At 34.6% G+C, this 25,329-nt stretch overlaps 1 protein-coding gene across 2 annotated transcripts in view; it reads right to left on the bottom strand.

The window, feature by feature from the left end:
• Nucleotides 1-25,329, bottom strand: part of LOC142345644 (cytochrome b5-like) — a 287,355-nt gene that overhangs the window by 126,564 nt on the left and 135,462 nt on the right. The gene's annotated exons all lie outside the window — the stretch shown is intronic.

The raw sequence follows: 25,329 nt of genomic DNA on the forward strand, positions 1-25,329 counted from the left end.
AGGAGAAAATTGGAAGAGATCTTGGGAACTAACGCATTTATTGGTTTGAGTTCTTATATTCAAATTTTGTCAGTCAGTTTGAATTCATCAGGGGATTTACGGTTAAATCAAAGTGTCTAGTTAAAATCAGAGCTCGGAAAAAGTAACACTACTATCGGTTTGGTAAATACACATTGTAGGAAATCATTGTTGTCAAGAAAAAGCGGTAACTAAAGTATTAGAGGTTGAAAAGGTCTAAACATTTGCAAAAGAGAATTTTTGGTGGAAAAAACGAGTGAGTTCAATGTATGAGATGGGACTAATTATTGCCCTGAAGTGTTCTAGAGAATAGATTGATAAGTCCAAAAAGAGCACAATGGCTGTTTGAAGGAATTTCTGATAGAGAGAAACTCAAAATTTGCAAAACCAAGCGTCCATATTTTTCCGACCCCCCCCGCAAGTCCTGAAAACCCTATTTCCTCAAGCCCGATTGACCACAAATTCTAACTGGTGACACTTTAGACAGTTGCATATGCATTGCGAAAAAGAGCGAGCTTTTTCCGCCAATCCAAAGCTGTTTCAATTCGCTTTTAAAACAAAAAAAAGAGGCGATAACTGAATTGTTTTATGAACTCTCGCGAAAAAATGAATGCTTTTACCAGAGTCAAAACTTCTATCCAAAACCACATTTAAAAGTTCAGAAAGCAACTCAGTTATTGCTCAGTTCAAAGGTATTAACGCTGACGACTATTCTACAAAGAAAAATGCAAAAAGATCTAAAGTTTCCCTGATTTTTCCACTATTGTGATCATAAGGAGAATTGTTCAAAAACGGTTGAAAACAGACATTGTAACATCACAAAGGGAAGCAAAGCATCCTTAGGATCAATCAAACATATCCATAGCTGTGAAAACATAAAAACTAGCTTGCATTTATAAATACTAAGTGACATAGCACATGATTTCTTGTGAATCCTGAAATTAGTAAACCAAGTAAACCATGGAATTCCGGTCATCTTAAGCAAACATTTACTTTAGATAAACTACAGCGCAAAGACAAAATTCTACGCCCACTAACACGCTGATACGTTAGGTCAAAATGTTCGAAAAGAAACGACACGTTACGTTTTGCTGATAAAAAACTGATAAGGTTGAGTACCCTTAAGAACAAGAAAAACCATCAGACGCGAGAGAGCGAGCCTGAGAGAAAGACTGACGAGGCTGAAAAACAGCAGTTTGTCAGTAAAAGCGTGAGAGAGAAAGCTCAAGTGGAGCAGTTGATTCTCAGAGTGAGAAAATTGTAGCTGTTTAGTGAGTTATTTGCGAAAGAACATAGTTTGGCAGTTGCAGTGAGTGAAACTGCAACGTTTTTCAAAATTGTTGATTGCGAAGATTATAAGTTTCTGGCCAGTAACATAGCTACTGGGAGGCAGAACTTATTTCAGTTATCGGTGAAAAGAAGTAGAGTGACGGATTTGTGGATACTTGCGGAGAGATTGATTGAATTGGTTTGATTTAGTGTGGATCATTAATTAGTTTTGATAGAAAAAATCCTTTTGATTGTTGAACTTACTCAATTAACTGTCTCTGGCTATAACATTACTTGTTGCTGGTATTACATTTTTTGATTATTAATTCAATTATCTAGAGGGAAGTTTTCAAGCAGCCGAAAGAGCAACAATTTTTGGGGACAACACAGTACACTCCTTACAACAAGAGGAACTACCAAACAAATCTTTCGGAATTTTGATAGAGTTTTGGGCGCTAGCCAGTCCCCAGCTAGAAGCCTTCTAACGACAAAAATACAAAATTCTACAGAAACATTACAATCTCTACAATTAATAAACATTCGAAAACTATTCATAAATCAAGTTCCCCGCTCAGATTTGGGTTATTATACCACTTGACTTCAAAAATAGACAAATTAAATTTTTTTTAAATCTATCTATTTTGAAAGCTGTCTTTTACTGGACCTCGACATAGTTATCTCTAGCAAAAATTTACAGCAACTGTATTAAAAGGTAGCAAACAACTGGTTTGGCATAATAGAGGGAAAAGGAGGGAAAATTATAAGTAGTAATATAAAACAATTTTGACAAGAGTACTATAAGCTTTAAGAATTTCGTTAAACTCTTGCCCTTAGAACCAAATTTTGCACGCGTTCAAGTCTTTGAATTAGTTTTCCTGGGATTCACAACCCCATGAGTTTCGACAAAATTTAATATTAGACACATTTGACAAAAACCTCAAAAAAGGCAGCAAACATTCAAAACTGTAAAATTTGGTTTCAAGAATTCAAAAAGAAGCCATATCAAATTGATTATAGGAGCTTCCATCATTATCATCACAGGAAAAGTTTGGGAGATAAACCAGAAAAATTTAGAATCTCCCGTGCAACCTAATAACCACGGGCCATTACCTGTTTATCCCGTTTTGAATTTTCAGCGTAAACAAAACGGAACGAAAGATACGAGAACATTTTTTATAGAAAAATTGAAAGAGCACCACCAAAACGCAAGTTTTTCAAATTGATATAATGGTTTATTAGCTGCAAAGAGATTGATAATTTTTGGTTCAATTAAACGGTATCATTTTTGGAGTTTTTCGCGGCTCGAATATGTATAAATGGTGTTAAATTACATTCTAATTTTAATGAACTAAATAGTTTTCCCTCGTTTTATGCAATCTGTGTCTTTTTTTTCTTGAATTTTTAAGGATCAAAAAGTTTACCATAGCTAGAAAGTTTGCTACCTACATCATCTGGCTAATAGATTTTTTTCCTGTAGATTCACATCAATATATTTTCCAGAAAATAGCAGAGTTTTTGTTCTCTGCTTTTCTGTTAAGAAACAAGTGTTTGGTTTATAAAACCTCTAATGGGTCTGGAGGGCGAATGAATTTTTCCATTGATTTAAAGTCTAGTTTTCTTTTGAAATTTTGTGTTGGAATATGAATGCCTTGAAACAACCAACAACAGAAAACCCATGTATTAGTAATTGCTTTTCTATTTTCTCCAAAATTGCAGAATTAAAGGTCATCTGCCGCTAATACGTGCATTTAGATTTGAAAAGGTCAAAATTCAAATGTGGATTGATAACTGAGGTTCTGAACAAGTAGCATTTGTCCCTAAACTCCAAAACCCAAATACAGAAACAAATGATAGATTGTTTATCAATCTTACTTATACAGACATGACTAAAACAATAAATGTAAAAATTGGTAAGATCGTAATAATTTCTATTATCATGAAAAAAGTTGTGCCGTTAGCGTCAAAACAATGCTGCTGCTAAAACTAAATCAAGGATAGAGTGAAAGATTAAGGATGGTGCAAAATTGAACATAAATTAGTTTTTCAATCTGCTGAAAACTATTTATTAACATTTTGCCATACGTAAAACAATTTCATAAATAATTATGCTATTTTCACTTAAACACTTTTGTTATCATGTGAAACTCAACAGACGTATTTGTTAAAATTGTGAACTCAGTGTCGAGAAGTTGATCTTAGCAGCGTCAGAAATTTTGATTTTTGTCCGGTAAAATTGTCAAAAACTCGGACATTATTTAAGAAGTAGCAGATTCGCAAAGTTAACAACAGCTCACATCTCTAGCTTTTTTTGTTTTCACAATACGGAGAACAAGAAAAAAAATTAATGAAGTGCTGCGCTTGTTGAAAAAATTGGAGTTTTTCCCGGAATTAAAGCTTCAATGGAGATAATTTTAGATATAAAATCTTCACATTTACTGCATGATACATTTCCATTTACTCAGAACACGTAACGGTAGCAGAAAATTCTTGTGGATTGTTCTTGAACACTCATTAGCTAAAATAGGCAAGCTAATCGAAATTCTGTTCTCTGATTTTTATGCAATGCAGTTTCATGGAAAAATTTTCTCCTGAAAACAGTTGCAGGATCTTAAATTTTGACTGATCTTGAATTTTGATGATTCTTTTTTATAGAATGCAAGATCTTGAATTTTGATTATTTTTTTTTGTAGAATGATTTTTTTAAACATGAAAAGAAAAATCCCCAGAATGTGCTTGTTAATTTATTTTTCAAAGTTCTTCAGCTAGTGGTTAACGTCATGTCGAGTGTCACCAACTTTTTTTTTAGCTAATTTAGTTTGTTAGATGGTTGTGGTAATTGAAGTTGGACGCGGCGAAAATGTCGTTAGAGGAAGTGAGATAAAAATTATGGAAAAACATTAAAAGTACACTTTTAATGTTTTTTTTTCTATAACTTTACCTTATCTCTTCTGACGACATGCTTGCCGCGGCAAACTTCGACTACCGCTAACAAATAACAAGCTAAATTACCAAACAATCAAGTGACACTTGACATGGTGTTAACGACTAGCTGAAGAACTTTAAAAAAAGAAATCAAATTCTGGAAATTTCTCATTTCTTGTTTAAAAAAGTCGTTATACAAAAAAGAATTATCTTTGATTCATGGTCTTTCATTCAAAGTTCCTCCAACAGTTTTCAGGCGAAAATTTCCCCATTAATCTGCATAAAAAATTAGAACAGAATTTCGATTAGCTTGCCTATTTTAGCTAATGAATGTACACGAACAACCCACAAAAAATTTCTTCCGTTACATGTTCTGAATAAATGGAATTATTTAAAGATGTGCAACCAATGAAGTCCGATCTCACCCTTGGACTTCTTAAACAACGTTACTCAAATAATTATCTTCAAACACATGGACTTTTTATGATCAAAATTGAACACAGAATAGATAACAGTTAGAATTGCCTAATCAATGCCTCGCTGAGTCCGCATCAGTGTTGAAATGCAGCCTCAAACAGACTGTTGCCTGAATACCGTCAGCAGATTTATTGAACGGGTTTGATATTCAATATTGTTCATGAGCAAAATTGAGAAAAGTTTGTGGAGACTAACCCAGATTACAAAGAATAATCCAGAGTTGGAAGAGAGACAATACTGAACACTTAAATCAGAACTTTGATTCAAGTGGTCGGCATTGTCTCTTTTCCAACACTGGATTATTCTTTTTAATCTGGGTTAGTCTCTACAAATTTTTCTCAAAATTTCTCATTAACAATATTGAATGTTAAATTCTTCCAATAAATCTGGTAACAGTATTCAGATAAGAGTCTGTGTAAGGCTCCGTTTCAATCGCCATGCGAATTGAGCTAGGCATTGAATAAGCGGCAGATTAAGTTGTCAAAACTAGAGCTACACTTGTGAAGTTATCTCAATATCAAACAGCTGATAAGTAAACTTTTTAAATAGTTCACTGTGATATCCTAACATAAATATGCGTGTGCTTGAATGTATGTCTGGTTGGGCAGATATTTATGACTTTAAACGGGTGCTGAGTTCTGGGAATAACAAATACGATATAAATCGGTCGGTTTTCGGTTCCTCTGTTTAACTGATTCAAAAATTCGCTAAATGATTTCTAATTCCCAGGTTGAGCTGCCATTCGAAAGTGAGCTCTGATCAGACCAAGTCCAACACAGACGGTGTGTTCCCAGACCAAAGTTACAGGGTCTTGGATTAGGTTCGAGCGCACAATAGTATGACCAGAGGTCACTTCGGTCTGGGGATAGTATGATCAGAGGTCACTTCGGTCTGGGGATGGTATGGTCAGAGGTCACTTCAGTCTGGGGATGGTACGATCAGAGGTAATTTTGGTCTGAGAATGGTATGATCAGAGGTCAATTCAGGTTGGGAATTGTCTGATGAGAGGCGGATTCACTCGTACATTAGTCTGATCAGAGACCGTTTCGAGCGGAAGTTTTTTCGCTTGATTTTCTGTTTTTTTTTTGTACCGAGAGATGTTGGCTCTGCCAGGAGGCAACAAAAAGCAGCATTCTGATCACAGACACATCTAGAGTCTGATGGCTTTGATAAGAACCAAAGGGATCCAGCTGTTAGAAAATTCCAGTCCCCATAAGAGGAAATTGGGATTGCATATAGAACACGACGTTTTATATGGACAGCTGTCTAAATTCATCCATTGAGATGCACGTATGGCGTGCTAAATAATTTTTTCTCAGCAGTTAGATTTTCTTTTCTTCAGCAATAAATATTTAGAATGGTGTTTTCTTTAGATGAATTTAATAATGCAAAAATTAATTTTTATGAAAAGAATATATTAAAACAAAATCCGTTCATAGTGAAAACCATTCACTGATCAGACTATTTTGAACGCAATTAAGTCTGATCAGAGGTGATTTTGAGCCCACAATACTCTGATCAGAAGTGATTTTGAGCGCAAAAATGTCTGGACGATGATCTGGGTTTGGTCTGGGCCATGGTCGCACAATCGACTGGACAAGCCTGATTTTGGTCTGATCAGAGGTCCTATCCGTCTGGAAAGGTCTGATAAGAGACAGTTTTGAGCGCACTTAGAGCGCACACGGTGTTTGGAGCTCACTTAATCTAATCAGAGGATACTTTGGTCTGTGATGGTCTGATCAGAGGTCACTTCCGGATGGCACGTCAACCTGGGTTGTACTCTGTGATTCCTTCTTTTTCATATCCCACGAGTAGTTTTTGGACCCAGCCTCCCGGCTCTCATCCAATATCGTTGACAGCGTTTTCAGATTTGCTTCTGGCATCATAATTTTGAGGTGACGATGAAGTGCAAAGGAGAGATTTGAGCTCTTTTCGAAATGCTTGGCTCGCTATCAGATAGAGACCGAAGTTGATGGAGTTGTTCAAAGCCAGAAGGAAAGCCTAAAAAATTATAAATCTTAGAAGCCCGGGTCAAAAAATCACTGGAAAAAGATGTAACAATTGCAGCAACTTATGACCAAACATAAGAAAGTGATAGCAGTGAAATAGGTGAACAACGTCAATTTTTGTGAAACCTTTATTTTACCGCATTCATCCCAATTGTAATTTGTCATTGCAAATTCAATGCTGAGTTCTTGAAAAGGGAAACAAAACAGTGTGAAAATCCAAGTGTCAAACATTAATTTAAGTATAAATATAAGTGTGAAACAGCCGCCGTTGACCACACAAAAAACGAGGTCAAACGAATATAAAAAAAACCAGAATACCTCGGCGTCGATTCAGTGAAAACTAAAAAACGCTGTCTTTTTAAACTATTTGTTTTAGCCAACTGAAGAACCAATTATGCTATATAATAAGACCAAAAAATTGCAAAAGCAAAAGTACTTCAATTAACTCAGAAAAAAACTGGCCAATTATCATCTATAATGTACCCTGTATCAACAGTTGTCAGATACAAGTCAAAGGTGAACAGAAGATAAATAACTCAAATAAAAAAATTATTTCATAAGAGCGAAAACAAAAAAAAAATAGCTGCAAATCTGCACGCGCCAAAATTTTTCCAAGAGTTAGCAATTTTCGTTACCATAAATTGCTCAAAATTAATAGCACCCAAAAGAAAAGAGAAAAGATCTGCAAAATAACCGTAAATCGGTCTTGTAAAGATAAAACCGTCTAAAGGGACAAAATGAATAAAAATAGCTTTGAATTACCAAATAATATCTACTATTTGCTTGCTATGCTCGAAATATTTTCCAAGAGTAAAATTATTTATTATAGTCGGAAAAAACATTTTTTGGGTGAAAAACAATTTTTGGGTTAGGTTTTAAGTAATTAAACTAATTTGATGAAGCGGCTCGTGATCAACAAACTTTGCCTGCTTTGAGCAAATTGCTTACATCTATTTTTCTTGCTGAAAAAGACCACGCTCATTTTCTCTCTTCTCTGTCTTTTGCTTAGCAAATCGACTAAATCAATTATTTTCACGTGCAGAATTTGGTTTTTCCGTCCTCTCATGGAACAACTCGACTAATTAACAAAAACCTAGTTGGAAGACTTCGAAACAAAATCAAGAAGAAAATTATCCTTCAGTCCCCTGCAAATAAACATGAATTTCACAATTAAGGAAACTACTAGTCTGTAGTGAAAGATGGAGAATCAATGTGACAAAAGCAGATTTCATAACAAAACTCATGAAAACGTTTTTTGTTTACAAGTTACTACTACAAAATTATTGCTGACAAAATATTCGCAAAGTAAAGGAATTTCGTTTACTAATTGACTACCAAAAAAAAAGAAAATATTAAAAATGGTACCCAAGAAGGAAATCGAGTAAAGGCATTAAAGGAGGGAAAAAATCATTCTGTTTCACAAGATTCACTTCAAAGTTCTTCAAAATAATACAACAGTTTTTGTCAGAGAGTTTCCTGGAAAACTTACAACACTGTGAACAAATACAAAAAAATGCCAAAAAAACAACAAACTAGAGAAAATTTCGTCTTTCCAGCCAAAATTTCTAATAAAAATTGTTCATTCTACCCTCCAAGTGTCATCAGTCAACTCCAGCAGTGAAATCAATCGAATTTCCAGAATTAACAGGAAACTTTATTGTAAAAAGCACAAAGTACAAAATTGGAAATTTGGGCAAAAAAAGCAAATTTAATGGACTCAGAAGATCTCTAAAATAAAGAGTAAGTTGATTCAGATGAAAAATTGCCTATTATTGTTTTACAAAGCCAAAGAATTCAAAAAGCAATAAAAAGCGTTCAACAGTCAACATGGCAAAACGCCAAAAACAGTTCAAAATAGCACCTTAATGTCTAATATGAGCTTTAGATATGTACTTGTAATATATGTACTTGTAATATATGTACTTGTAAAATTCGTTTTGTGGATATGTTCAATTGTAAAGTAATTGTTTTAGCGCTCACAAAGAGTCAAATGTGGATTGCAAATGCGACACAAAAATTTAATAGGTCCTCCGATTACATTCTACGAGATTTTTTGTCACCCGTCAATGTTTTTTGTGTCATACATGATCTTGTGTTATTTCTTAGAAATTTTTCAATTTCGATAGGAAATAAAAATCAAACAGTTTTTAGGCAAATTTTCTTGTATTGTCCTTGCGTCATACATGATATCTGTACGACTAACAAGAGTTCTTTCTAATCAAAAATGACCTAGTATGGTTACTAAGAATCATATATAACCTAGTATAATAACTAGATATTTTGTATTATGAGCAACCCGGGTATGAACCAAAGCCACTCTTTTTCTCTAAATTCGACTTATGTTCCATTTATTACCCTAAACACGCACGGCTATTGACCTTTCTACCCTTTATACCTCTTATGAGATCGCCATATTTTTTCTTCGAGTCATGAAAATGGACCACCAGAACCATTGTTTGAGTTTTAAAAAGGAACAAGCCTAAATAATAGCCTTTGAGAGGCTGACAACGGCTATTAAAAATAAATATAATTGAAAATAAAACTGTCAAACGTAGTGACATGTTTTGCCTACGGATATTGCGTCAATCAAGGGGGCAGAATGTTCGTCTGCGTTGGATCCTGACCAAAGAGAGATCAACACTGCCATGAAACCACAACTCAACAGAAACACCAGAGAACATAAAAGCAACGAGATCGTGATTTCCATATCCTTTGAGTCCACGTTGTTTCGCTTCAAAAAGTATTTTAGTTCCAGGTTTTAATCAGCTATAAACCAGTCTTTTGGCTCCTGGTAGAAATTTAAAATTCCCTGTAAGTATCCCATCAAGTTTCCCTAGTTTTCCGACAGGATAAGGGCGATTGGCAATTTTCCCGGGAATTACCTGGAATGGCGACTTCCCCGGTTTTCCGAGATTTATCGGAAATCGTTGCACGGGGAACTGAAGTCCAAAAAAAATTTTCTCAAACCTACAGTTCAGAGCCAACAGAGCAAAACGTGAAATCTTGAAGTCGGGGTTGCATTCGGCATACATTAGATTAGTTCTTTGATGAGACTAGTGTATAGTAGTAAATCTGGTAGAAGATCAAAGTTGCGACGTTATAGAAATAAAATATCAGATTAACGTTTTAGAACAAAAATTTTTTCATTCGATAATGAATCTTAAGTCCGGGAGATTTGAGTCAAAATCTGAGTAGAAACAGAACACCAGTGGTCAGAATAACATTAACGTAGTAGGGAGGTTTTCAGAAGGTTCTAGAAACTTTAAAAAATTTAGCCCTCTGAACGTAACGGTGAAATTAGATGTGATTCTTTACAAGATTTGCGTATTTTCACGATGAAAATTTGTGGAATTCTCTTTGGGCGGAAGATCGATTAGGCAAATGCATTTATTTTTAGGCATTAGGCAGAAATTTATAACTCACATTGTCTGTACATTGGGCGAATAACAACAAAAACGCTTATTGCGGTGCTTCAAAATCAACTTGGCTTTGTTAAATACTCAAATCTCTATATAACTGTCTATTCATGGTAGCACACTGAGGTTGATGACAGAGCCAATCAGTGCTGAATTAGTTTGAAGACACTCTGCTTCATGTGGATGTCAATTATTCTCATCATGTCCCTATTTAAACCGACTAGTCTTAACAATCAAGAAAATTTACTGCCTGAAAAACATTTTTTTTCAGCTTAAGTCCCTCATATAAAGGAATGGTTTATCTGCGATTCGAAAATCCACCATCGTACCTGTAACTTTTAATTTGCGTAGCAAGTTGTAAACAGAAGTCTCAAGTGCGCTTTGTGGTATTTGCCAATCAACTACTTTAACCATGAAGAGCGTGAATACCATTATTGTAATTATCAGATTTAGGCTACAAAGGCAGGACTTTTTTCTGCTAAGATTTCATTCGAAAAAAATTCAAATTAAACTTAATAAGCAATTATTCAGAACTGAATGTTAGTTTTACGATTGATATAGGCTAGTTCATCACTGATGCTCTGAGACTCATGTCCGAGTACCTTGCGCAAATACAGCCAGTTTCAATCCACATGTGAGCAGTTTAATAAACTCAATTTAGATCCTACCAACAATTATAAAAAGTTTTTCTCATTTTTTTCTTAGCCCCATATCTGTAATACTTTTTATCATTAGGCAAAGGTTTTTTTTAATATTCTTTCTCCCCATATCTAAATTTCGCGTATTTTTTGACAAATATTTTGGGGTGTGACCGGGGGTGTATAATTGATGTGAAAGATTGAAAAATGGTAAGTTCACATGCGTTTTGTTAACTCATTTTCACTTAAAGACAATTGTTGGGGACTTTTGAGTACTATATAGTGCCAGTTGATTTTGAAGTAATATCTGGAAAAAATTATTCTGCTGTTTTCAGCACGAATGTTAGCAGTAAGTTGCCGTTTTTTTTGCGACATGAATTGGCTTCACCTTATATAGTACCCCTGCTTTTCTTTTCAACGCTTAATAGTTACAAAAAACATTAGTTAAAAAACCAATTCCTTATAGAGAATTAAGTTTTGACTCGGAACTACATTTGACGCTGGAAAATTTCTCGACGCCCGCCCTCTCAACTTCCAAATAATAAGTATGTTGGCCACAAAAATTCCCATAAGTGGAATAAACAGTAGCAGTCCAAATCCAGCAACCAATAGAAATAGATCAGCTTGCTCTGGGGTCAACCAATCAAAATTGACGATACTGCAAACACCGTTTTGTATGCCGTAGAGGTTCGCTGAAGGCAGAGTAACAACGGATGAGATGAAAACGATGACCACTGAGGTCATGAGAGCGTAACTGGGCTTAGAGTTCTGATAGTAGAATATCGGGAACCAGACTGCAATAACTCGATCAATTGAAAGCATCATCAACATGTAATTGGCTGAAACAGCATGAATAGTTCCTACTGATCTAGTTTTCATGAAAAAAATTATTTTAAACCGACTGCAATTAAACCGACTGACGGTTTTCACATTTTCAATTGTAGTTTTAGTTGAACAAATCTGATAAAAACGCATATCTCTTTTAGTGCAGAGTTATGTCCCGATCAATCTGAAATCTGTTACATTTACTTTAAAAGTGTGTCAGAATATTTTCAAAATTTGTGTTAAAAACCATATAGATTAGGATGCTTTATAATGACGTTTTTAATATAGTAAGAAGAAGACGTTGGCTATATTGGAAAAGAGTTTAAGGCCGACTGAATTGTTTGTACAGAGCCTTAAAAAATTTACTGACAGTTTCAAATGAAATCACTGATGTTTGATTGCTCGTTTAATACCATTTCGCTAACAAATAGCAGCTTATAATGTAATTATTTTCAAAATTCGTAACTTTTTTTTACTGATTAAAGTAGGCTTTGGATTGAAATGAATTTGGGTATCTGATTGGTGAGATTCCTATCGATGGAAATTTTTCTTGAAAAACGAAGAAAAGCTCCCACTTGTGCGCAAGTATGTCATTGCAATAAAAACTTACGTTTTAAAAAGTTAGCTGAAGGTATCAACATTTGTGAAAAACCGTGACAGTTAAGAAATTTAGATCAAACTACCTTCCTCCCGTAATGAAAATATTTGGCAGTGGCGTAGCGCAATAGGCGAAAAATCGATAAGGCGAATTGAATTTTGGTCAAAATTTGTCAACAATTCTGATTCAAGGTTTTGTGAGAATAGCAATTAAAACAGTTAATGGAGGAACTGCAATATCCAATTGGTAATGTAATGTAGTTAGGTGACTATATAATTGACTTCGAAGAGAAATAGCTTAAAAAATCAAACAAAAATTGACAGATTTTTCAAATTTGAACATTTCTAGGATGTGATTTTACCCCCAACTCCCCGATTTTTTTCCTGCGTTGTTTTTCAACCAGTATTAATTACAATAAAAATATTGTTAAGAAATTTTCTGTTCTTTCCTTGTTAATTTTAAGAAAATGGCAGCGATGACATCATCGACTAAAGTAAAATATCGAAAAATGATACAACTTGCATGTTCTTTTAGCTCATATTTTGTATGGGTGTCCCACTTTTTCACCTCTATTCATTTAACCCCCTGCCGTTTAACCCCGATTTATTCACCCCTGTATCATTTAACCCCTCTATCATTTCTCCCCGATTTTAATCTTTCTATGAAATAAGGATTATTGATTCAGCAATATAATCACTTGGCCATGCCTCGCGTGCCATGGCCATGCCTCAGCGGCCCGTGGGACTTGATATAAAACTATCACAACCAAACATGGGATTAATTTATCCACTTAATGATGACAAAACATGCCTTTGATGTCGACTGCTAATTGGCGGGATGAAATGATAGAGGGGTGAAATGATAGAGGGGCTGAATGATAGAGGGGTTAAATGATAGAGGGGTGAATAAATCGGGGTTAAATGAATAGGGGTGAAAAGAAGTAGAACCTTTTGTATGTAAGGACGATTGTAAGGACGAAATTTTCAACTTCACAGCATCGAGTGGATTGAAGTACCTTTCAAATGTTTTGATTGCTATCCGCTTAATTTCAACAAAACTTTATTTCAGGATTTTCGCCTATTGCCTTTGAAAAATTTTGATAGCCTAATCAAGTTGTCTCCTAATTTCCAATTCCCCATTTATCACTATTGTCCACGGTGATCAATTTTAAACAAGCGTAACGATTCTGTACTTTTATTCACGTCCACGTCCACTATTGTTCATTTCAGATTCTTGATCGACTAACAATCAAACTCGGTTACGGTATCAAGTTTTCCTAACCTTTCAATAGCGTGTTTTTTAAATGAAATGACGGAGATGAGAAGAAAACCTATTTGATAATTAATTACATATCAAGTCCTATTAAAGTTAATTTCAGATTTAGAAGGCAAGATGCACATTTATAAATACCCAGATCATATGTCTCAAGAAAACTCCCTTCCTTAACTAATTGAAAATGAAATCGAGTCAGCAAATCTTAGAGCTAGTTGAAAGTTTTGAGGAAAATAAAATCTATGATTAATAAAATATTCATTAAAATGAGTAACAAGCTCTATGCGGTTCTCATGGTTGGTTCTCTGATTTCTTCCGTTAACGTGTCTTGTCTTTCACGTTGAGAAATACTGAGATGAGAATATGAGACTAAGTGTTTAGCGGTATAGCCCTTTAAGACTCGTAAACTTTCCAAAGGCTAACAAAGACCTACAAACTGTATATTTGAGTCATTTTATTCCTGAAAAAGCCCCGTTTATCAAATTCTAATTCTGATTTCAGTTATTACACACTGTGAATAATTTGAATGATTCTCAGAGACATTTTCCTAAGATTTTTGTGCAAATTCGGATATCTTCAGACAATACCTGTATAGTAAGCGATAGATGAATATACGGCGTTGAATTTGCACGCAAACTCAAACATCGCCCGAATTTCATAGTCGACCAAATACTCCAGAGCAGTCGCAATTCTTGGAAACAAAGTCGTACAGTCCGCAATTGCCAAATACCTTATGAAAGCTGTGCCAGACGTATCTTTCTGGATTTCGCCCATTTTCTTAGCTGTTATAAGAGTCAAGGCGTTGCCAATGACACCAAATACCGCCACAGAGATTGTTACAGCGTGGATTAAAGTTGTTAAAGGGGATAATTTGTCTTGGCTTTCCCCGTTCTTAAACAGAAGAAAAAATCATATTCATAAAGAATTAGAATCTCTCGAGTCCCCCCCCCCCCCCACAGTTCAATCTCCTCCTCTTCCACCCCGCCCCGCCAACAGTAACCCCTATTGATGCCATAACTATTTGACTTTCGTGTGCTAATGTCCAGACATTCGTGCACTCATCAGACTTATGTGCGTTCAAAAAAACTTTATGCATTCTTCGGGCGTTTGAAAGCACGTTTGGGTGAGGATATGGGGTTTTAGATCAGAAGGAAAGAAAATCTCACAAAGGACAAATCAACAAAAAATTTACCAAGTGTGTTAAGCTGAAGTTGAAAATGTTTGCGTCCACCATTTTTCGAGGCGTTTCCTCCAAACTATAAAATTTTAAATTGCAAGATAACACCAAATTATTTTTAAAATTCTTTTGATTAGAAAGTGCTCAAGTTAAAATGTTACCTTCAAGTAATTAACTACTCAATCGAAGCGGAGAAGGTTTTTTAAAAATGTTGATAGGGAATTCTCCCAATTTTCAATTACCGCTGCGGTCTCATCAGTAATTTCAAGGACAATAGCTTTGAAGTTTCGCTCTCAAGAAGAATTTCAAAGCGAGTTTTTCTTAATTCGATCAAATAGAAGAGTAAAATTAGTTCCGAGGGTTTGATTAGGGCGAGGGCATGAACTTCCGAATTCACCAATTATTGGGAGAGGAAAACTGAGTGGTTCTTTTTCTTCCGAATTAAAATTTTGTTATAATTATTTAACACTATTAAACAGGGTTAATAAATTCTGCAGTGGGAGTTTTTCCTAATTTATTAAACCCACTTCTTTGATTGCTTCATTAACGAAGCGCGGGCATTAACGAATCGGAACAGAAGCTTTTATCAGCAAAATTAAAAAGAATGAATGATTCACTTGTTCAAAATGAAAGTTTAAAACTTTTAGTTAAGAGAAATTTCCGATTCGAGAATGGGTGGTTATCTTAAATGCTGTCAGAGTCTGGCAGATTCGTACAAGATACAGGGCAAAGCATCGTCAATGGGAATTCCAGGAGAAAGCGATCATGTTATCATTTTGTGTTTTTGAGTTTTACGGGCCGTCAGACTTTGTTGAGGTCGTCGCTATGTTGTTGAGATACCAAGTCAACATCAGTAGTGGGCAAGTCTAAGTGTAAGCCTAATTTCAGTATTGAGTCAGAGCTAAGATTATGCCTTTTTAAATATTTGTCAGTCATGTGCACGTCTAAGCTAAGTCTTGCAAGTTCAAATCCAATTTTGGCCAAGACTTGGCAAGTCGGAAAACGTCCAAAACAGGTATGGAAATATCAAATTTAAAGCGTCTTTCATATTTGATATTTTTATTTAAAAATTATTCTGCAAAAAAATAATTATTGCAATGAGGTTCGGAACTATTACCTGGTTTTATTATTTCGCATCATTTTCAAGGCCAGTTTTCGTCTCATTGTGGTTTTTTGTAAAGAAGTATTCTGCCTGCATTTGCTTTCTTAAAAACCTGACAACTTAATATCGTTAGCTACAATTGTAATTGACTTCTCCGGGCAGTACGGTTGAAAATATCTAATGATTTCAGTTGATAACTAAGGATTCTTATAACATTTAATGTATATTTTTAAAAATATCAGTGAAATATTCATACTTTGCCACCATTTGGTTTATTTTGCTCGAATTTCCAGCTTATTCTAAATAATGAGAGGTCGCAACTTCTTTTTCCGGCGTTCTGTCACATTATCACTATCACAAAAGGTCTCATTAGCTTTGAAAGGACGCCCAATTTTGATACATGCAAAGTTTTTAGCGAAAAGAGAACGGGTTTAATCGATTCGACACTGTTTAAGACATTTTTTTTTCCACCTGTGTTTGTAGTGGGTCATATTCTCATTAAAGGCACGTCGCAATAGCTGCAAATAGATGTGCAGGTATAGTGAACCTATATAATGCTCATAATAGCTAGCTAACGATTTTGATGACTTGAAGTTTTTCTGTTGGCAAATGTATCAGTATACTGTTAAACGATACCTTTGATTTTCTTCTTTTCGTTACTTTTTGGCTTTGTACGATAAAATACACGTTCAAAAAAAATTCTTAAGATGCAGACATCAAACTATTATTTGTGTTCGTGTTTCGACTGAGGGTTTCACGACATTGATACTGTGTTTTCACAAAAAATTTGATTTGTTCAAGTCGTGAATTTTTGATATTGATCATGTTTTGCTGTTCTTTTTGTTGCGTTTTCTCGTACTCTTTGTACTGCGATGTCTCACCAATTCAAAGGGATTCAATTTTGTTGTCTGACAATTGAAAGCTTATTTTTGTTGTGTGTTTTATATTATCATCAAAATTATATAATTCAGTCGGTTTTCAAACGTTGCCGATTGTAATTTTTTTTGTCGACTTGTTACCTGGTCTCTAATTAAGTGGAAGTGAGTTTGCTTGATATTTTTTTTCTCATGCTGTTTTGTCTTTGTTACATACGTTTTTAAATGACAGATAGTGTAGAATATATAATTTTGCAAATCAATCAAATGACCAAGCTAAACAAAAATACTTATAAAGATATGAAAGCGCTTGGTACGAACAACATTTTTGTTAATTAAATTGCGTTTTAAAGCAGCACAAGCTAGAAGTAATTATAGTTTATCAATGCAACTAATCGAATGATAATTAACAATGAACAAAAGCAACTTCGACTAATCAACAAGATCTATTCAAAGCTAAAAGACAAAGAGACGATCCCTTTGTTAAGAAAAGGCAAATAGTCTAAGCAGGGCTAAATACACTTACGGTCACGAAATCCGGGTAGCCTCAATAGCGACGACTCTTGGGTTTTGGTTCCTTGGATTTGTTCAAGGCACCCACGACAAGCATAGAGTGAGCCTCGTTATCCTTGCGTGTTCGAACCAAGTATAAATTGCGCTTTTTTCGCTCCCCCGGCTATTGCCCGCATAATAACCCCAAATCCCATCGGCTGCATCGTACTCAATAATATGCACTCCCGTGATCTTATCCAGAGCAAACAAGTCAATAGTTTGGATACCGCGTTCTTTCAGGCTCTGATTAAGATCTATACGCGGAAAGTAGTAACTGTCGTGCCACTTCTTAAGGCAACTCTCCCGAGGTACCTCTAACGCGAAAACGAGTGCTTCAGAATTATTGATTGACCCTGTAAGTCGTGTACTAATGCAGGCAAGGAAACAATTATAACGGTTAGTCGCGCAATCTTTCACGTCGATCAGTTCCTTCGGCAGATCTATTGAAGGAGCATCTCTGACATTATAAGGAAGCTTCTCCTTAGGCTCCAAACCTAATGCCCCACAAATTGTTATCCGCTTCTTCTCACTTATTTGCACCATTCGCTTACCCTCGATAGTAACAAGACGTCGATAGGCGCATACAGTACAAAACGAAGTAAGAGAGCGGCATATATCCCGCAACTTGTAAATGTCGTAGCGTTCAGCGGCAAAACTTTCTAATGCTTTTCCCGCACCTTTATGGTCAAGAATTACATCGTGAATTTGTTTTAAAGTTTCCCATGCCGCTGAGGCAGAAACAACAGTTCTTCCGTTCTTTCGAAGAACACCATCAAAAAAATGATCGCGTTTCGACTTACGAACGAAAGCGTTCCGGGATAAATTGTCGATACACGTATTAGGAATGGTCTTATTAAGATGGTATTCGAAAATTTGATTGTATTCAATTGGGTCCATGGATAAACGAAAAGGAACCAAATGAATAATGAAAAGAAAACAATGTTCAGATAAAAAGAAAAGAATAAAGTCAAAAACGAGCTGCTTTAAAAGTGTGGTATAAAGAATGATAGCAAAGCAGAATGAATGAGAACTAGTATCGAGTTTGATGAATTTGACTAAGAACTTAGAGAATTTTTCAAAAAAAAATACAGAATTAACCGAATTCGCTCAGCAACCCCCATTTCCGAGGAAAGTGACCAATCGACGTGAAAATCTGGGAGCGGATAGAAATGATGATTTCAATAGGGCCTTATCAGGGGGTATTTTTCGATATGAGAGTTTGAACCCGAGATGTTAGCGCCCAAAGTGAGTTAGATCGAAGTAGGAGGAAATCATACTTAGCGTCACTGTTATCTCTTAGAAATCACAGGACTTGCAACCCTAAGTACCCTAATTACAAATGAAACATAAAACAGGTTTAAATCGTCTTTCCTGGGTCACTATCCCAAGAAAACTAGGAAAACTCTTAACTCATGAAACTTCTAAACTATTCATTGTAAAATAAGCAAAATCGGGATGAGAGCCCAAAGCAGTATGCCCTTCTGATAGGAGTAGGTTTTAAATCCCAGAATGGTGTTAATAAACGTTTTTTCCATGGAAAACCCGAGAACACGGAAGTTAATAAGTTTTAATAGTTTTGTCGGCAAACTGTACTTTCTAAATAGCACATACAGTTTATATTGGATAGCAAAGTTAAATGAGGATGGTTTGCAGACTCTGTCTACACCATGTATCGCGCTATAGCGAAATTTGGGAAACAATATGAGGAAACACTATGGCTCCTGAAATAACGAAAAATGTCCAATATTGTATGAACGAACGAATTTAGAATATTATGGACTAAAAGATGGAATTTATAGCGTAAGTCAACCCCCACTCCCTATGTCGACATAAATTTCGGATTACTCAGATTTCACAAATGAACTCTTCCATGCGTATTTTCAAGCATGCAGAAGATAATGAACAATGAAAAAAGAGACTCTAAATTACCCACCCCACTCTGAAATGGACAGGCGACATTTCAGGAGGGCATTCATTTCGAAATTAGGGTGCCGGCGGAAATTCAGACTACTGTTAGGAATATTTTACGGGTTGACATTTGAAGCAGTTTTAAAGATAGACAAAGGGAAACTAGAGATGTTTTTGTTTTGATAAAAGTATATAATTGACGTTTGATCCAATGAGAAATGTGTCGCCATTTAACCCAACTATAAAATCTCTGTTAGCAGAAAGATGATTATCATTTTTGAAACGGAATGGTTGGTACATTGGAACGGAATACTTCGGAATATTCCGGAGAAGTTGGGAAAAATTCTTAAACGTACGGGTTAAATTGCGACATGCGCAAATATTTCGTTGGTCTAAAAATCATTTAATCTTGCAAATGGTGATCGTTGCATGACGACCTTGATTATTTGTGTGCTCTATCAGATTACTTTTGCTGAATTTGGTATATGGTAGGGGAGTATTTTCGAACATTGGTTTTTAATTGGTTCAAAAGTCAGATGATTCATTTCTTCAGTACAATAGGGAGGAGCATGTATTATGCAAAGCATTTGACGTTTGGTATTTAGTAGGCGGATTGGTATTTGCGTGAACGAATTTGCATAACTCGTGATATAGGTAGGGGTAGTGCAGCGTGACTTGTTTCGTTGACCAATGAGAGTTGAGTTCATATTCGGAAGAGCGTTCCAAAAGAGCGAAAGTCAAGAAATCAATGCAGCTAGCAATCAACCATCCCCCAAAAAAGAGCGAGTAGTAGAACAAAGAGGTGTAATGACAGTAGTTCCACAGGTAACGATTTCTAATGCCACGTGGCAGAAGGCGTTGCATCTAAGTTATTGAGAGTAGAAAGCGAAAACCGCGAGGTGAGAGAACGAATAGAGAGGATACAGAACAGTTGGTTCTAGAGAGAACGAATAGAGAGGATACAGAACAGTTGGTTCTAGAGAGAACGAATAGAGAGGATACAGAACAGTTGGTTCTAGAGAGAACGAATAGAGAGGATACAGAACAGTTTGGTTCTAGAGAGAACGAAGAGAGAGGATACAGAACAGTTGGTTCTAGATAGAGAAGAAAAATTTAAAAGTAAGTTTGAGCTTGATTAGTTTTTGTCAAGACCAGTTGGACTGTGAGACAATTTGCAATCAACAAATTTGACTTTTAGATTTTGTTAAGACGGAAACGCAGATTTTGAGATAGCTTTAAAAAAGGACTGAAATAGTTAGGAACACTTTTCAGAAACGGAAAATACTTTTCAGAAGCTGGGAATTGATTTGATGAAAGTTCATTTTAGAAGTGTGCACCCGTTATTTAGTGTAAATATTTTTTGAGTTTATGTATCTACATTTTCGATTGATTAATTAATGGCAGTTGAGAACATTTCTTGCCGGTAATTGTTACTTTGGCTTGATTACTTATTTTCGACTGTTAATTTATTTAATCAACGGATATTTTGAACGGCGGCCGAGAGCAACTGAGGACAAAAGACATCAGTTTCAGCAAATAGACGACCCACCGAATAAACCTTTTGAAATCAATAGAGTTTTGGGCGTTAGCCAGTCCTCAGCTAGAAGCCTTCTAACGACAAAATACAAAATTCTACAGATAGTGAGTATTGTTAATGTTGTTGTTGTTGTTGTTGTTGCTTTCGTTGGCTGTTTATTTATGTCTGAGAGACTCTTTAGCTGCGAATCTCATTGGCCCTTTAATGAGATATTATGTGTTTCATTTAGTGGTTTGAGTTTGTAGCGTTTTTTCTCATATCCAGTTACTGTTTCTCATTTTTTGCCGTTACATAGTCTCCATTTAAGGTCTGCATAAAAGAAGATTTTACGCTAATCTTGCAAGAGTTTTTAAAGACTCTTCCAAGACATTGCGAGATAACGGTCTACTTATGACTATGGTATTGTCTGGAACGGTATCACTCAGGCTTTGATCCAAAGATTCCTGGAAAAAAAAGACAAAATATGATTCTGGGACAAGCAATTTTTTACAATGCAAAACAATCAGAGTAGCAGAAATGACTAGTGAGGTGTTCAAAAATTGGAAAATCCTGAAACCAATGTATTATGCAGACCATATTTTTTCAACAAAATATTGCTCCTCTGCATAAATTAATTTTTTTCCAGCAAAACTCAGCAAAGAAAATGGGTGAGAGGTATTGAAAGACTCATCCCATAATGTGGATCTAATTTCAATTTAAAAGTTATGGGCGCTTTTTAAGCAGCGATTACGACAAGAGACTGTTTCGTAAAAGTTTAGAAAGTATTTTAGAAACTTTTTAGGTGTACCATAGAGTATACATTCTCAGGCATTTAAATTACTTCATGTTGTTTTTTTCTCATACAGTTTATTGGCAACGAAATTGAAAAGTCCTCTTATTTATTTTATATCAGATCTTTCAAAATTTTTTTCGTAAAGCAGAATTTTATTGATCTGGTAACACATGATTTTATAAGTTTGAACTTTCGACATGTAATGCGTTTATCACTATTGATTCTGAGTTAACAAAAACTCACACAGTAATGAATTGGTTAAGTTCGACGTGAGGTTATTGTTCCGACCCCACTTGTGAGGGGGAGGAACTAAATACTCAAATGGGTTTTTTTTGTTCAGTCAATTTTGACCGATCGAGATATTCATTGCAGAGAAAAGTGAGTGGTATCATTAAAAAGCTGGTCCATTGTAGAATTCAAAATCAAAAATTGATTTTCGTTTTTTTCGAGGAGTTATCGAGGATTGAAGTTTTGTGTGAACAGGGGATATTAGATCACTTTTAGTAAAACTTTTCTCCAAATTAAGATATTTTCTATACAAATAGTATTTCATACTTAATTTTCTTGCCAAAAAATGAACCAATTTTGTGTTCCTAATAGACTAAAGGTGATAAAAAAGACTAGTTCTGGTCTCATAGGGAGCTTCAATATCAAAAAAAATTCGGAATCTATTTGAGAGCTCTTACAACTTTTCTACTTTTTTTGCTTTTTCAAGTCACCTAGAGACAAGTCACTTTTCATATCAAGGTTCCCTTAATAACAAACCTCCTTTACACTCAAATGAAGCCCAAGGAACAAAAAAATCGTTTTCAAGAAATTGCTCATTTTTTTAAGTTCGACTCTGAGTTTACGTAATTTTAAATGAAATTTTGAAATCCTTTTTGAGGTTTTACTAATTTTTTGGAGTCTTATGGCATGAACTCACTAGCTAACAGTGGAAAATTTTCCCTAACGAGATTTAAGTGGGCATCTCTAGTGCTTTGAGTGGACAGATAATGGCTGTTAAGAATCGTGAACTGTAAGTCAGTCTCTGTAATGACAGCCTCTTCCATCCTACTGTAACCAATTTTGACTGGCAGTTTTGTCTTCTAACTTTTAGTAATATGACTTCAATGACACAAGATTTCAAAAAGTTTAAAAAATTTTATTGTATATTTCCTTATTATTGGTTACTTTTGAAATCTTATCACATTATCCAGAATTATACAAATTATCCAAATAAAATTCTAATCCCTTTTCCTTGGAAAAGAGACTTTCAGTGGATCGCAGATAAAGTTTTCAGAGAAAAGCTAATGATTTAAATGGCTCCGAAATATTCTTCTCGCACCTTTCTACTGAATTTTGGTTTTCGCCTGTTTTTGTTGTTTTCATAGTCTTAAGACTTATTGTGATCTCTTATTGATTAACTAAGCATGAAAAACATTTTTGTTGTCATCTTGTTTTTTCTGAGCGTAGTTTTTGACCTACGTTAGAAGCTTTTGAGGTTAATGGCTGTTAAGTCTTTAAAAATAGACTTTCGAGATTTTTTGGAAAATTAACCAATCCTAAAATTTTTCGTGGAGTGTTAGTCAGTATTTGTAATTACAGGATCTTTTTTGATTTCTAGTGCAGCCAAATTTAATCTGGTTAGCGTTTTTATCTTCTACTTATTTGTTTTAAAACCTCAATTCCACGAGTTTTCATATTTTTTAAAAAAAGTTTTCGGGTACTTTTTCTTATTTTTGGATCCTTTTGAAGTCTTATCTCATTTTTCTATTATTGATAGTTCCCATTGGTTACGGAAAAAAGTTCAAAGGATCATAGATAAAGTTTTCAGAGAAGGAAGAGCTTATGATTTAAATGGCTTCGATTGTTTCCTCTGTCACTCTTTTACTGAGTTTTTGGTTTTTGCCTGTATTTGTTGTTGTTTTTATAGTCTTCAGACTTATTTTGATCTCCTATTGATTATCTATGCAAAAAAACATCTTTTTTTCTGTCATCGTGTTATTTTTGAGCGTAGTTATTGAACTCCGTTTAAAGCTTTTGAGGTTAATGTCTGTTAAGACTTTGCCAGTAGATTTTCGAAATTTTTTTGGAACATTAACCAATCCAAAAATTTTTTTCGTGAAAAGTCAACCAATCTTAGAACTTTTTTTATTTCCAATGCAGCCCAAAATAATCTGGTTAGCGGTTTTATCATCTACCTCTTAGGTTTAAAAATTCAATTCCACTAGTTTTCATATATTTTTAAAATTTTAGGGTACTTTTTCCTACTTTTGGATCCGTTTGATATCTTATCATATTATCCTAATACTGAAAGTTCCTAATAGTTTGGGGAAGACCTTCAACTGATCAGGATCAAGTTTGCAGAGAAGAACTTATGATTTAAATTGCTTCGACACTTTCTTCTGGCGTTTTTCTACTGAGTTTTTGGTTGTTGCCTGTGTTTGTTGTTGCTTTCATCTTCAATAACTTGTTGTAAGGTCCTTTTAACCAAATTTGAATGGCAAACAAATTTGTTGTCCCATGGAGGCATAATTTAGCGTATTTAGTGAATTCCGTTGAAAGCTAATGAAATTAATGGCGTTGATACTACGAGTTTTCTCAAAATATTCATGGTTCTAATGTATTAAATCAATTCAATTTTTTGAAACTATATTGATAAAAAGAGAAAACCCATTGCTGTTAAAAAAATTGAACATAGAAAAGTTTTTAGTGAAAAGTTCATTTTTGAATGCCTTCGACACCTTTCTCGCTCAATTTTTTTCTTGAAATTGCTGTTCTTGACTGTTTTTGTTCTTTAGGTAGCTGTAGATTAGTGACAAGATTCTTAAGCTTGTAAATGAGGATTGAATGAATGATGTTACCGGAATCAGTTAGTCAGTTTATAGCCATTAGTCCTAAAGTTTATGATATACATTTTCAATTTTTTTCAAAATTTTCAGATTTTGTTGTTCTTTTCGTCAAATTGTAACCTATTTTCATCAATGAGAAGTCACATCCAATTTCTTGTATTAAAAAAAAATATCTACTGATACTATTTGTCACCGATGCTTCGTTTTTCGGACAATATGCGTTTTTATAAACGTTTTTTTAGTGGTCATTTTTTGCGCTTCTTTTTCAATTCTTTCAGAACAACCGCGTAGTAACTGATTTCAATGGTTAACAAATGTGGCCCAAATAAACTTATTTAATCTCTCAGTATAATTCCTGCATCTGAATTAGTAGAAATAAGAATTGATTTAAAAATAAATAATATTCAGATAGTAGTTAATGATTTTAATGGTAGCAATATTTTGTGTTTTCGCAAATCGTTCCTAATTTTTTAAGTTTTTCTTTAGTTCGATTCTAAGGCTTAAACTACCCAAAGACAAGAAAACGTCTTGGTTTTTCAATATTTTTTTAGTAATTTAGTTAAATGCTAATTGTTAAATGCAAATGATTGTTTAGTTAAATGCTAATGATTTTAAAGACTTTTGAAATTTCTTGGTAAAAAAAATATTAATTAATTTATGAATTTCGCCTAATTGATCGTTCTCTTTGTTGACTTATAACATAGTCTCTATGAAAAAACTTTCCATCCGCTGTTGGCTAGGAGAAATTAATTTTGCGTAGTTAAGGTTTTATCTGACTGCTTTTTTTACGTTGTTACTATGTGCTTTTAAATTTAGATATTCCTTTTTTGCCGTGAAGTTTTTGTTTTTGCTATCTTTTTGGTTGTTTTTTTTTGTCTCGTAGTCTCTTTAAGGTCAGATCTCTTTGTCGCTGTAATAAGGCATCGCATTGTGTAATCAATTAGTAGATAGGTTGTGTAACGATTGTTTTAAACTCAAACATCTAATTTTGTTATTTCTTCATTTGGTTGACAATTAAGTCAAAAATGTAGATGAGCTCGGGTCGGAACATCATGTGCAAACGCACATTAACGAGCCGCCTTGTTTGAACTTAAGAACGAAAGAAAAGTTCATTTTGCTCTGATCTCA

This window comes from Convolutriloba macropyga, chromosome 9 (assembly GCF_964194025.1).
Source record: "Convolutriloba macropyga chromosome 9, txConMacr16.3, whole genome shotgun sequence".
NCBI classification, from domain to species: Eukaryota; Metazoa; Xenacoelomorpha; order Acoela; family Convolutidae; genus Convolutriloba; species Convolutriloba macropyga.